The following is a 14,813-nucleotide window of genomic DNA, read 5'->3' on the forward strand; positions in this document are numbered from 1 at the left end:
GAAGCTGCCTATTGGTTCAATAGTAAGAATATTCGTTTTCTTGACATAGAGATGCAGTCTATACTAAGGCTGCATTCCTTGATCTTGTGCAACAAGTGCTTAAATCCCTCCTCACTTTCAGCAATCAAAGTTCTGTCATTTTGTATAATACAGGTTACTGATGAGTCTCCCTCCTATACTGATGCCACATTCCTATTCATAGAGTCCATATTCTCGGATAATTTGCTCAGAATACAGATTGAATAGTTATGTAGAGAGAATACAATGAGTTCACACCTCAATTTTAAACTATGCATTGTTCCCTTGCTCAGGTCCAGTTCCACATTTTGTATGACCATAATTAAGAGCTATGGAATTCCAATTCTTCTCAGTGTAAGCTAGAACTTGTTATGATCCACACAGTCAAATGCCTTTGTATAGTCAATAAAACACAAACAAACATTTTCTGGTATTCCTTACTTTCAGCCAGGATCCATCTGACATAACTAATCATATTCCTGGTGTCATGGACTCTTCTAAATCCTATTTAAGCTTCTGGTACCTCCCTTTCAATGTGTTATTCTAGTAACTTTTTAACGATATTCAACAACAGCTTACTTGCATTTGATATTAATGATATTATTTGATAGTTTCCACATTCTGCTGAATTATATTTGTTGGGAATGAAAACAAACATGAGCATGTTGTTAGGTAAGGCTATCATTAAGAAAGAAAGGCACATCATACTTGAAATGGTAGAGTGTCAGTGAAGGAGAAAAAGATAGTTAATGAGATGATTGGCAACAGGTACTGCAGCAATGGTCTCAGATACTGTATCTAATTAGAATTAATTTGAACAGTGCAGGTTAGGAAAGGGTTTAGACCTGTTGTTTTGAGGATTTCTGTGGATCATATTTGACACAGTAGCACTTAAAACAACAACACATGTTTTATCGCATTTAATATATTTTAGTGGTATTTACTTTCTATGAATTTAATTGCTAAATCATTATTCCAAGATGCCTCCAAGTTATTTGTATTGCTGTCCTTTAAACTGATAACGTGGAAATTCTTACCTTAACTGCTTATTTGTTCAGTAACACAAGCTTTTTACTCTCTATTTATATAGATATAGTGATATAGATATATAGACATAGATATAGATAAATGCATATATTTGTTATGTATTTTATGAAAGGATGTATATATGTATCCATGGTCTTGTAAATTACTTGCTACGCATCAGAGAGCTGGACAATGACTAAGGATTTTAGAAGAAGAATCGATAACTTTGAATAGTGGTGCTGGAGAAGAAAATATTGAACATCTCATGGACTGCCAAGAGAACAAACAAATCTGACCCGGAGAAGGTGAAAACAGGCTGTTCCTTGAAGGCAAGGATTTTGAAGCTCCTTCTGACATATTTGGTGTATTTTGTAAGGCGGGATCAGTCCTTGGAGAGGAACATCATTCTTGAAAAGGTGAAGACATAATGCAAGACAGAAAGATTCCATGAGAATCCGGACTGGCTCAGTGACTGGCATGGTAAGGGTAGGTGTGTCACAAACAATTAAATAGGCTCACAATAGAATAAGGTTCAGAGTTTACACAGAGTTAATTTAAATTGGAGTTGACTCGAAGGCATATAAAAACAAACAACAATCTATCATTAAGTTAATTCTAGCTCATTGTGACCCCCCCATCAAGTTTCAGTCCAAGGGTATAAATATTTATGGAAGGGGAATATCTACATTTATCCCATGTACTGGTTGGTAAATTCAAGTAGTCAAACCACCAACATTCTGTTTCATAGCCCAGCATTAAGCACACAACACACATCTACATGGCCAATTGGAAGTATCACAATATTGTTTTTGTTATGTGCTGACTCATAGTGACCCTATGTACAATAGCTCTAAACCTTGTCCTATCCAGTCAGTTTCACTGTCTCTGACACATATACCCCCTACACTGCAATAACTGTGTCAATCCATTTATTCTGGGTTCTTCCTCTCCTATGTTGTTTCTTCACCTTTCCAAGCACGATGTCCTTCTCCAAGAACTGATCCCTCCTGGCCATATGTCCAAAGTATGTGAGACAGAGTTTTAAAGTTCTGGCCTCAAAGGAGCAACTTATTTTCACCTTCTCCAGGACAGACTTGTTTGTTCTTTTGGCAGTTCATAGAATGTTCAATACTCTTCTCCAGCACCACAACTCAAAGGCGTCACTTCTTCTACCATCCTTGTTCACTGTCCAGCTCTCTGATGTATAGTTCCTAATTGCAAAGACCATGGTTCCAACCAGGTGCACCTTAGTCTCTAGCCTGACATAATTACTCCTCAATACTCTGGAGAGGTCCCTGACAGCAGACTTTCCCAAAGCTAACTATAAAGATAAACTTGAGAAGAATAGGGATACCAGAACACTTAATTTTACCAACCCAATAACATTCCATTTAAACACAACAGTTTACTCTGCTGGAGAAATATGCGCAAATTCCTCCTGTGAGATTTATAACCTCTGAAAATCTGCTGAACAGTCAGCTAAGTGAATTGTCTCTGGAAGGTAACATAAACACACACATGTGTATGTGTGTGTGAACATAATTTGGCATCATTTTGTAATTTATGTGCAGTTCACAGTTTCATTGGATAACTAATTTTATTAGCAACTTACTTTTCTTTTTAAACCGACTAACATTCAGGTGGAAATATACATTTTTTTTTTAGTAGAGATATAACTTTTTCCACGCATTGATCGTACTAAACTCTCCTGCTCATAGCTTGCATAGACACACATTTACAAAACAAATGCTTATTTTTTTACTTCATTTCAACAAGATCTAAAATAGGCAAATTCAAATGGTGAATTAACAAAAAGATATAGGATTTCAGTATGTTTTTGAAAATACAATCTGACTCTATTTTTTTTTTTATTAAAAATGTCCTAATTTAAATTTTGTGAAGTGTTTCATGAGGCTTTAGCTGCGTGATTCCCATTAAAGTCGAAGATCCCTGCTGATTATAATGGGAATCATACAGATACAACCCCAGGAAGTCTTTTGCACATTTAGTTATGTCTGTAAAACTATTTAGGCAATTTAGATATTATTTTGCTTCAATAAAAAAAAACTAATTTAAAAAAAAAAAACTTTACACTAACTACAGTCTAAAATAGTTTTTAAAAAGGAAAAGGAAAAATATCTACATTTTGACATAATTTTGGCACTACATAATTTTATATAAAAACAAAATAAAAAAGTGTAGTTGAAAAACATGAAGAACATTTAAGTAAGAATGGAGCATCTAGCATGAAAGCCTGAAAGGTAGTTCTTGATGCACAACACTAGAAATTAGTTCTTCCTTCATCTTTCTTTTCCCATTGTAAACAGAAATAATAATAATTATAAAATAATGTTATATTTTATCTAAAAATTTAGAAAAGATAAAGAGAAAAATAAATGTGTCATTTAAACCTATTTGCTTCTTACTGTTTGGTGCCCTCAAGTAGACAATGATTCAGAGTGACTCTATGAACAACACATCTGTAACTTGCCTCCTCATTAGGACCTCCTTCATTCTCAAATTCATTTATATTATTACTGTGCCAATCGACCTCATTGATGAACCTATACACTTTCACACACCTTCGATCTTTCCCAACATTATGTTCCTCCTGACAACATGCCAAAGTATGTGAGAGAAAGTTTCATCATCCGAGCCTCTAAAGGTCACTGGGTACACTTCCTTCCAGGCAGCTTTTTTGTTCTTTTGGCTGTATTCAATACTTTTCTTCAACATCATAATTGAAAGTTATTGATCCTTTTTCTGTAATCCTCCTTATTGTCCAACTTATAGATAGATAAATAGAAAGCTTTTGGCAATTCCATGGATCAGGTGTGCCTTAGTCTTCAAACTGACAACACACTCTTCTTTAACTCTTTGGAAAGGTCTTTCACAGCAGATATGCTCAATGCAATCCCTCTTTTAACTTATCACCTTCTAGCACCATGGAAATTGATTACAGACCAAAGTAAAATGAAATGTTTGACAACTTCAATCTTTTCCCTATATATTGTGGTGCTGTCTATTGGTTCAGAGGACAGGATTTTTGTTTTCTTGATATTGAGGTGTAACATATACTGAAGACTTCAGTCTTTCCTCTTCTTTAGTAAGTGCTTTGAAAGTTCTTAATTTTTGTCAGACTTGACTCAAAGGCACCTAACAACAACAGATTACATCAGAGGAGATTGCTCATCTTTCTCTAAGGAGCAGCTGGTAGATTAGAACTGTGCACCTTTGCATTAGTAACATAGTTCCTTACCACTAAGCCAGGTGAGCACAAGCCTGACTCATGCAGTTTCCTATATTGGATCACGTAGAGTTTACACATTATCTTTGGGCAATTGTTCTTTGGTCTATGCACAGGTTTCACACGGACACGCTTGGGTGTTCTGAGATCCCTATTCTTCTAAATTCCAAATGTCTTTGTAAAGTCAATATAACACAAGTAGATATCTTCTGTATTCTCTGCTTTCAGCCAGGATCCAATTCACATTAGCAGTAATAGTCCTTGTGCAATGGCCTCTTCTAAATCCAGCTCAAATTTCTGGCAGCTCCCTTTCGATGTACTGTTTTAGCCATTTTTAATAATTTATTTCATTCTATTTTTCATACAACAACAAAAGTTCTTCACTTTCTTCAGTAATATTGTCATCTGCATAATGCATATTAAGTGTTTCTCTAATTCTGATGCTACATTATTTGTCATATAGTCTACCTTCTCAAATGATTTGTTTAGCATGTAGACTGAATAGATATGTAGAAAGAATACCAACCTGACACCAGCTTTCTTGATTTTAAACTATGTAGCATCTCATTGCTTTGTTCCTACAGTTTGCTTCTTAGTGTGTGTGTGTATCTAATGTAATATACATATGATAGAAATATGTTATATATATATATATATATATATATATTACATGAACACAACTAAGTGTTCTGATATTTTCCTTCTTTTCAATGTTAGCCATAATTTATAACTATCCACACAATCAAAGAGCTTTACATAGTCAATAAAACACATGTCAATCTCTTACTGATATGTTCTGCTTTCAGTCAATATTCATCTGACATCAGCAATGATATTCCTCTTTTCACGGTCTTTTTTGAATCCAGGTTGGTTTTTTGATAATTTGTTTCAAGTATTGCTAAAAACATTTTAAAAAATATTTTTCAACAAGATTTTATTTGTGTGTGATATTAATGATATTGTTCAGTAAATGTTACACTCTAGTATACAAATTTTTTAATAAAATGTGCACAAGTACAGATATTTTCCGGTTGATTGACCAAATACCTGTCTTCCAAATTTGTTGGTATAGACTGATGAGCATGTCTAGAGCTTCATCTCTGTCCTGCAAAATCTCAGTCCGTATTCCATCAGTTACTGAGTTCTTACTTTTGCCCAAGGGCTGCATTTCAGCCTGATCTTCTTCCTTCATCATTAACAATTTTTATTGATATCGTACTTTCTGATAGTTAAGCGTTAATGAATATTTTGTAGTACAATGACTGTGTTTTCCATCGATCTTCCTTTGAAGATCCAGCATTGTTCAAAGATTTGTTGTTTGCTACTATGTGTCATCAAGTTGCTTGCAATTCATAGTGACCCTAAGTACAACAATTCTGAAATCTACCCTTTTCTGAGCTGATCTCACTGACCTCAACATACCTACCTCCATTGCCCCAGTTACTGTATCAATCCATTTTATCCAGGGTCTTCCTCTCCAGCACTGTCCCTCCACCCTTCCAAGCATCATGTCCTTCTCCAAGAAGCAGACCCTCCTGGCCACGTGCACAAAGTATGTGAGAAGAAGCTTCAATACCCTAGCCTCCAAGGAGAAACTTGATTTCATCCTCTCCAAGACAGACCTATTTGTTTTCTTGGCAGTGAAAGGTATGTTTAAATCTCTTCTCCAGAACCACAACTCAAAGACATCAGTTTTTCCTCTCTCATCCTTAGTCATTGTCTAGCTTTCTGATGTGAATAATTGTGAAGACCAGTACCTGGTTCAGGCACATCTTAGTCTCTAGACTGACATCATTGCTTCTCAGTACTCTGGAGAGGTTCCTGATCACAGATTTTCCCAGTGAAATTTATCTTTTGATTTTCTGACTGCTGAGCCAAGAGTGTTGATTATGGTGCCAAGAAAGATGTAATTGTTAACAACTTCAATCTTTTCTCCCTCTATCATGGTGCTGCCAATTAGAACATAGAATTTTGCCAATAGAATCTCAAATATTGCAAACTGAGGATTGAATTTGTTCTTAAATTTTGTTAGCTTGAGAAATATCAGGTATGTTCTTTCCCTCTGGCTTTTCAGTTCCAGTAGTTTTCACATTTTGTCTTCTTGAATTTTGTTTTGAAAATCATCTGTACGTCTTTCTAACTTCACCATTCCTCTCCCTTGTTGTTTTGTTTCTTTTTGTTCTAGTGCAAATTTCAGAGCCTCTATTGACATTCATTTTAGTCTTGTCTCTCTTCCCACTCTATGTTAATTTATAAAGCATAAATTATACAAATGTTTAATATCTGTTAACATTTGTTCTAAAAATTTTTGCAAATAGCTTTTATGAGTTAATTTTGACTCACAGTGACCTCATACATTTTAGATTGGAAATTAACAGATTTTCAATGGCTGTATTTTTTTTTTCTTCAAAGAAGATACCCAGATTTTTTCCCCTATTGTGTCTTTTATAGGAATTGAACTGTCATAATGTCATAATATCAGACAAAATGAAATTATTTAACCATGTAAGCCACCCAAGAACATAAGTTGTTATTCCTCAGCCATCAATTCAACTACGTCTAATAGCTAAAGACCATGGTTTCAGTCCTAGTCCTTATGTTAATTGGTTACCTTCTCTTTCATTGATCCTCTATCTTTCCTAGCATGATTATTTTCCCAAGAACATTCCCCTCGTGATAACATGCCCAAATTAGATAAGTTGTACACATGCTGTTTTAAAATAAAAGATGTTGCATACATTTATCAAAATAATTTAGGAGTTACTTACTTGTCTGGAACCTGTTGTGATAATAATAGTATTCTTAATACTTAGAACTTTAATGACGGAATAAAAGTTTCTTAATGAAATCTGCTGTTTAATGTTTATTCATAAGCTACTAATTGTTAACTTCTTGTGTTGTTGTTCGATGCTGTGAGTCAAGTATGACTCACAACAATCCTATAAACAAGAGAGCTGAATCCTGTTTTATATTGTGCCATCTTCATCATTTTTTCACACTTGAGCCCATTACTGTAGTCACCGTGTTAATCCACCTTGATGAAGGTCTTGCTTTCTTTTCCTGACCTTTGCAAGCATGATGTTCCTGTCTAAGAAACAGTGTCTCCTAACAATATGTTCAAAGTCTGTGAGATGAAGCGTTGCCATCCTTTCCTCCAAGAAGCACTCTGGGGAAGCTTTCTCCAAGATACATCCTTTTGTTCTTTTGGCAGTCTATGGAATAGTCAGTACTCTTCTTGACCACCATAGTTCAAAGACATCCATTCTTCTTCTGTCATCCTTATTCATTGTCCAGATTTCAGATGCATAACACATAATTGAAAGATCATAGCCTGAATCAGGACCACCTTATTCTTCTAACTGACATTCATTCCTCTTTTGTGAGAGGTCCTTCATAGCATACTTGTCCAATGCAATACATCTCCTTATCTCTTAACTGCTAATAGCAAGAGTGTAGATTGTGGAACTGAACAAATGAAGTAATTAAAATTTCAATCTTTTCTCCGTTTATCATGATGTTGTTTATCAGTTCAGTCATGAGGATTTGTCCCTTGACGTTGAAATGTAATTCATATTGAAGTATGTTTTCTTTGTTTTGCAGAAAGTGTTTCTAGTAGGAACATAGGAAAACTTAAAGTTGTAAAAAATAAAATGGAATGCATGAAGATTGACGTTCTAGGTATTAATTAAGTGATATAGACTGTTATGGGGCATTATGAATTAGAAAATCACATGATCTCTTATGTGATAAATAAAAAAAAACTAAGGAAGGAAGAATGATGCTGTATTTATAGTGAAAAATATAATTTCAAGATCTATCCTAAAGTATTATGTTGTGGGTGATGTTGTTATTATTGTAAGGTGCACTCGAGTTGACTGCCACTCATAGTGACCCCATGTACAACAACAGCTCTGAAGCCTGCCTTGTCTTGAACCAGTCTCACTGACTCCGATACGCTTACTCCCAGTGCTCCATTTACTGTATCCATCCATCTCAGCACAGGGGTCTTCCTCTCCTGTGCTGCCCCTCCTCCCTTTTAAGCTCGCTATACTTCTCCAAGGACTGGTCCTTCCTAGCCATATGCCCCAAATACGTGAGATGGAGCTTCAAAATCCTAGCCTCCAAGGAGAAACTTGGTTTCACCCTCTCTAATATAGACATCTTTGTTTTATTGGCAGTCTATGGTATGTTCAAAACTCTTCTCCAACATCATAAGTCAAATGCATCAATTCTTCTGTCATCTTTCATCGTTTTCCATCTCTCTGATGCATAGCAAGTAATTGTGAAGACCATAACCTGGATCAGGTGCATGTCAGTCTCTAGACTGACATCACTGGTTCTCAGTACTCTGGATAGGTCCCTGATAGTAGATTTTCCTATTCCAATTCCTCTTTTGGTTTCTTGATCACTGGTGTCACGAGAATTGATTGTGGAGGCAAACAAATGTAATTTTCTTTTAAAGTTGTATACAGCATTATTTTATTGATCTTTTTAAGGTGAGGTGTGGAGGCCTGATGCGGTAGCATCACAGTTACTATAAGAGAGCCATTAGCTGTGTGGTTTCATCAACATTCCTGGTCCTTTTTCATGCTGCTGGTGGGGAACTGATTGTTTGTGCAGAGGTTCAAGAGAAAGGCGTATTTTGAGAAGTGTGCAAGCTCCTTTTGTATATCTATGAAAGCTTTATTTACTCTGTTGACTCTTTCATCATTCACAATATTTATCTTCTTAAGATTTATAGTGATTGGCTTTGCTTTGCTTTTAGCCTTAAAGGTTTTTTGGCTTGCTATGTGAAACACATTCCTGGGCTTCTGCCCTCTTTGTTTATTCTTGGTGATGGTCTTGGAGAAGTGCTTGTAACTGGCTGCTCAAGGCCCCAGTGATGCCACCTACATGTGTGGGGTCCCTTGTAATTTTTAAAAACCCCAATCTATTCTCCATCCCTCATGCTGCTGCCAAATGGCCTAATGGTGAGAATCTTTGTCTTCTTGATGTTAAGCTTTAATCCATTTTGAAGACTGTAGCCTTTGACCTTCTGCAGGAAGTGCTTCTGATTGGTCTCAGTTTCAGCAACCAAGGTTGTGTCATCTGCATAATGTAGGTTGTTGACGAGTCCTCCTTTAATCCTGATGCCATATTTCTCTCATAAAGCCTAGCGTTCCAAATGATCTTTTTTGCATATAGATTGAAAAAGTATGGAAACAGGATGCATCTCTTACACTCCTTTCCTGATTTTGAACCATGCAATGTTTCCTTGCTCTGTTCTGAGGACTATTATCCAAATACATGCAACAATAAGTAAAGTTAAAGAAGAGAAGATTGAAAATTTATTTTAACTTTGCAGTTCTAAATTGACAAAACATGCAATCAAGATATATTAATAGTTATTGGTGACAGGAATGCAAAAATTAGAATGTATAAGGAACGGTAATTTGAAAATAGGGTCTTAGTGACAGAAATCAGAATGGACATAGAATGTTAGAAATCTGTACATTCAATGATTGTTTTCAACACAAATATGTTTTTAAAAAAACATGGTAAGGTAACTTTAATACATGAAAAATCACTCAAAGGACTGCAAAAGAATAAGATCTTTTACATGTGCAGAGGGAATTTTGGAGAAGCTTAGTATAAGCAGTTGAAAACAGGCCAGGATCTAGTCAGACCTTCAATTACTTATGAGTAAGTCAAATTAAAGCTGAAGGAACTGAAAATAATATCATAAAACCTAAAATATGACCTTTAGTCTATTCCTTCTGATGTAAAAGTTGTCTCTAAAATTCGGTACGAATGATGGAAAATGAGATGAGGTATTGTATGGCATAAAAAATAACATTCAGAAAGATAGAAAAAGGTGTTATTAATACAGAGGAAGGATAAAAGACCAAAAGAGATATAAGAGACTCTGAAAATTATAGTATAGCATCAAGAAGACAGAACAAAGAAAATGAATGCAGAAGTAAGAGAACGCAAACAGGATATTTCAAAGAGCAGATTGAGAAAATAAAACATGTATTCTAACAGAATGTGCAAGGACATGGAGTTGGATAATAAAAAGAGAAGAAGTCACCTGATATTTCTCAAATTTAAATAAAGAACTGTTATGTATAGTTGTTGTTTTTATGTGCCCTCAAGTTGCCTGTGACTCATAGTGACCTTATGTACAGAAGCTTTAAACCCTGCTCTATCCTGTGCCAGTGTCAAAGTTTTCAACACACCTACCCTGACTATGCCAGTCACTGAATCAATCCATCTTATAAACGGTCCTCCTCTTCTGTGCTTTCTCCAAGGATTGGTTGCTCCTTGCAACATGTCCATAGTATGTCAGATGAAGCTTCAGAATCTTTGCCTCCAAGGAGAAGACTGGTTTGACCTTCTCCAGGATGAATTTGCTCATTTTCTAAGCAGTCCATGGTATATTCAATACTCTCTCCAACACCATAGCTCAAAGGCATTGATTCTACTTCTATTCTCCCTAGTCATTGCCCAACTCTCTGACACATAGCAAGTGATTGCAAAGATCATGGCCTCTATCAGATACACCTTCATCTTCAGAGTGATACTATTTCTCTCCAGTACTTTGGAGAGGTCCTTAACAACAGATTTTTCAATCACAATATGTCTTTTAATTTCCTGGCTGCTGGTTCCAAGAGTGTTGATTGTGGAGGCAAGAAAACTAAAGATATGAATAATCTCAGTCTCTTCACTGTCCATCAGGATGCTGCCAAATGGTCCTGTCGTGAGAATCTTTGTCTTCGTAATATTGAGCCTCAATCCATATTGAAAGCTGCAGTCCTTAACATTCTGTAGCAAGTGCTACAGATGCTCCTCAATTTCAGCAAGCAGGGTTGTGTCATCTGCATAATGCAGATTGTTGATGGATCTTCCACTAATCCTGATACCACAATTCTCCTCATACAGCCCAGCCTCCCAGATAATCTGTTCTGCATATAGATTGAAAAGGTATGGTGATAGGACACATCCCAGGTGTACATCCTTCCCAATTTTGAACCATGCGGTTTTTTTTCTTGCTCTGCTCTGACAACGACCTCCTGGTCCAAGTACAGGTTTCACCTTAGCACAAACAAGTGTTCTGGGATTTCCATTCTTCTCAGCGTCAACCACAGTTTGGTATGATCCACAAAATCAAATCCCTTTGCATAATCAATGAAACATAGATAGACATTCCTCTGGTACTGCCTGATTTCAGCCAAGACTCATCTAACATTAGCTAAAATATCCCTAGTACCACGACCCCTTTTAAAGCCAGCTTGCACTCGGTCAGTTCTCTGTTGATGTGCCAAAAAAAATTGTGAAGAATCTGATTATCATCTAAATTTTACATTGTCAATTATTTCTAATTGTTATAAAATGGTCTTATAATTGTCTTTTATGTCTTGTTATTGTTGTGTGCTGTCGAGTCGCTTGTGACCCATAACGACTCTATGTACAAGAACTCTGAACCCTGCTCTATCTTGTGCCAACCTCACTGTCTCTGACACACCTATTCCCATTATCCCAATCACTGAATAAATCCATCTCATCGAGGATCTTCCTCTCTTGTACTGTCCCTCCACCCTACCAAACACGATGATTGGTCCCTCCTTGGAACATGTCCAAAATATGTCAGATGAAGCTCCAGAATCCTTGCCTCCAAGGAGCAGCCCGGTTTCACCTTCTCCAGGACAAATATGTTTGTTTTCCTAGCATTTCATTGTATATTCAACTCTTTTCCAGCACCGCAGCTAAAAGGCGTCAATTCTCTTTCTATCATTCCTAGTCACTGCCCAGGTCTCTGATGTATACCACACAAATGCGAAGAGTATGGCCTGGGTCAAGTACACCTTAGTCTTAAGCCTGATGTCATTTCTCTTCAGTACTCTGGAGAGGTCCCTGGGAGCTGACTTTCTCAGTCCAATTTGTCTCTTGATTTCCTGGCTGCTGGTACCAAGAGTGTTGATTGTGGAGCCAAGCAAATTAAAACTGTTAACTATCTCAATCTCTTCACCATCCATAATGATGTTGGCAGTTGGCCCAAAGGTGAGAATCTTTGTTTTCTTGATGTTGAGCTTCAATCCATACTGAAGGCTGCAGTCCTTGACCTTCTTTAGCAAGTTCTTCAGGCCCTTCTCAGTATCAACAAGAAATAAAATTGTTGTAGTTGTGTTCAATTGTCTTGAAATCTACTTATAGCTGAGCCTTTAAGACATAGTAATCATGTTGGAGAAGATTTCCCATCCTTCTCTAGCAGATCACCTGGTAGAGATTTGAACTGCATGTCTTATGGATTGTAGCACAGCTCCTTACTACTAAATAGATCCATGTCATCTGCATATTCATCAGCTGGCCATTATTAATAGCAGTCAAATGAAGTAGTCCTGATAGGGTGGTACTAATAAATTTAGAAGTTCTAAATATGTATCAGTTATAAAACTATAGCTATATAGTTAAAAAATTCACATCACTTTTCTCCAACTTACAACAATTAGTTAGCTTGTCTTAGCATTCTTTGTTTTCTTTCTTTAGTAGTTTAAGTTCTGTAGTAATGTATGCTGTCTGTTTACCAGGAGAGGAAATGCATCTTGACTAGATTAGCATTTACCTCTTCCAAATGATTTTTCCCAGTCATATGTAAATTGTATCTTAATCTGCCTCTTTACCAGGAAAAAATTTACACCTTTCTTGAATTGTTGTTTGTTGTTGTTATGTGCTGTCCAGTCACCTATGACTCATGTTGTTGTTGTTGTTGTTATGCGCCTTTGAGTCGCTTGCGACTCATAGCGACCTTACGTACAACATCTCTAAACTCTGCTCTGTCCTGTTCCAATCTCATTGTCTCCGACACAGACACACTTATCCTGATTGCCCCAGTTACCGAATCAATCCACCTCCCAGAGGACCTTCCCCTCCTGCGCCTGCCCTCCACCCTCCCAAGAATGATGTCCTTCTCCAAGGACCGGTCTCTCCTTACAACATGACCAAAGTATGTCAGATGAAGTCTCCGAATCCTTGCCTCCAAGGAGCAGCCCTCTCCAAGATGAATCTGTTTGTTTTCTTAGCAGTCCATGGTACCCTCAGCACTTTTCTCCAACACCAAAGTTCAAAAGCATTAATTCTCTATCCATCCTGGTCATTGTCCAGATCTCTGATGCATAACAAGTGATTGTAAAGACCATGGCCTGTACCAGACGCACCTTAGTCTCCAGAGACACACTGTTCCTTTTCAGTACTTTAGAGAGGTCCCTAACAGCAGACATTCCCATCGCAATACGTATTTTAATTTCCTGGCTGCTGGTGACAAGAGTGTTGATTGTGAAGCCAAGCAGACTAAAGCCGTGAACAATCTCAGTCTCTTCACCATCCATCCTGATGTTGCCAGTTGGTCCAGTGGGAGAATCTTTGTCTTCTTGACATTGAGCCTCAATCCATATTGAAAGCTGCAGTCTTTGATCCTCAGCAGCAAGCGCTTCAGGTCCTCCTCAGTTTCAGCAAGCAGGGTTGTGTCATCTGCCTAACACAGACTGTTGATAGATCTTCCACCAATCCATATGACTCATGGCATGTACAAATGCCCTAAACCCTGCTCTAGCCTGTGCCAATCTTATTGTCTCTGACATGTCTACTCTTCCTCAGTCACTGAATCAATCCATCTCACTGAGGATCTTCCTCTCTTGTGCTGCTTCTCCATCCTCCTAAGCATGACATCTCTTTCTAAGGACTGGTCCCTCTTTGCAACATCCCAAAGTGTGTCAAACAAAGCTTCAGAATCATTGTCTCCAAGGAAAAGCTTGGTCTCACACTCTCTAGGATGAACCTGTTTGTTCTCCTAACAGTCCATAGTATATTCAATACTCTTCTTCAGGACCACAGCTCAAAGGCATCAATTCTCCTTATATCATCCCTTCATTGTCCAGCTTTCTGATTCATAGCAAGTGATTGCAAAGATCATGGCCTGGATCAGGCACACCTTAGTCTCCAGTCTGATATTGCTGCTCTTTAGTCCTTTGGAGAGTTCTCTGACAGCCAACTTTCTCAATGCAATTTGTCTTTTAATTTTCTGACTGCTGGTACCAAGAGTGTTGATTGTGGAGTCAAGCAAACTAAAGCTGTCAACAATCTCAATCTTTTCACCATCTATCAAGATGCTACCAATCGCCCAGTGGTGAGAATCTTTGTTTTCTTGAATTATCCTTTATCTTTTCAAAACCTATTTTTCTCAGTCATATGTTAACTATTTTATAAATTGCCTTTTTACATTTATTTATATGTGAATTTTTAAAGTGTAGAAATTCTTTAATTTTACTAACAAAAGTGAAATTTTAAGTATATTAGTAGCTAACCCTATTATAAAAGCCTAATGACCACTCCTAGATGAAGAGGTAGTCTCTGAACAGGATCTTACTGCTTTCTTCAAGATTTGTCATAAAGTGCTTATGGATGTTTCAATCCACGTGTCTTAGTGGCAATTGACTATGGAAAGAACACCTTGCATTCGGTAACAGTCCTAATGTTATTCAGAACA

At 37.0% G+C, this 14,813-nt stretch overlaps 1 pseudogene; it reads right to left on the reverse strand.

The window, feature by feature from the left end:
- Positions 1–8,825: 8,825 nt before the first annotated feature.
- On the reverse strand, positions 8,826–9,155 carry LOC102857721 (annotated as a pseudogene).
- Between the last annotated feature and the right edge of the window lie 5,658 nt (positions 9,156–14,813).

This window comes from Elephantulus edwardii, unplaced genomic scaffold, assembly GCF_000299155.1.
Source record: "Elephantulus edwardii isolate Elephantulus edwardi_28Jun2011 unplaced genomic scaffold, EleEdw1.0 scaffold00167, whole genome shotgun sequence".
Lineage (NCBI taxonomy): Eukaryota > Metazoa > Chordata > Mammalia > Macroscelidea > Macroscelididae > Elephantulus > Elephantulus edwardii.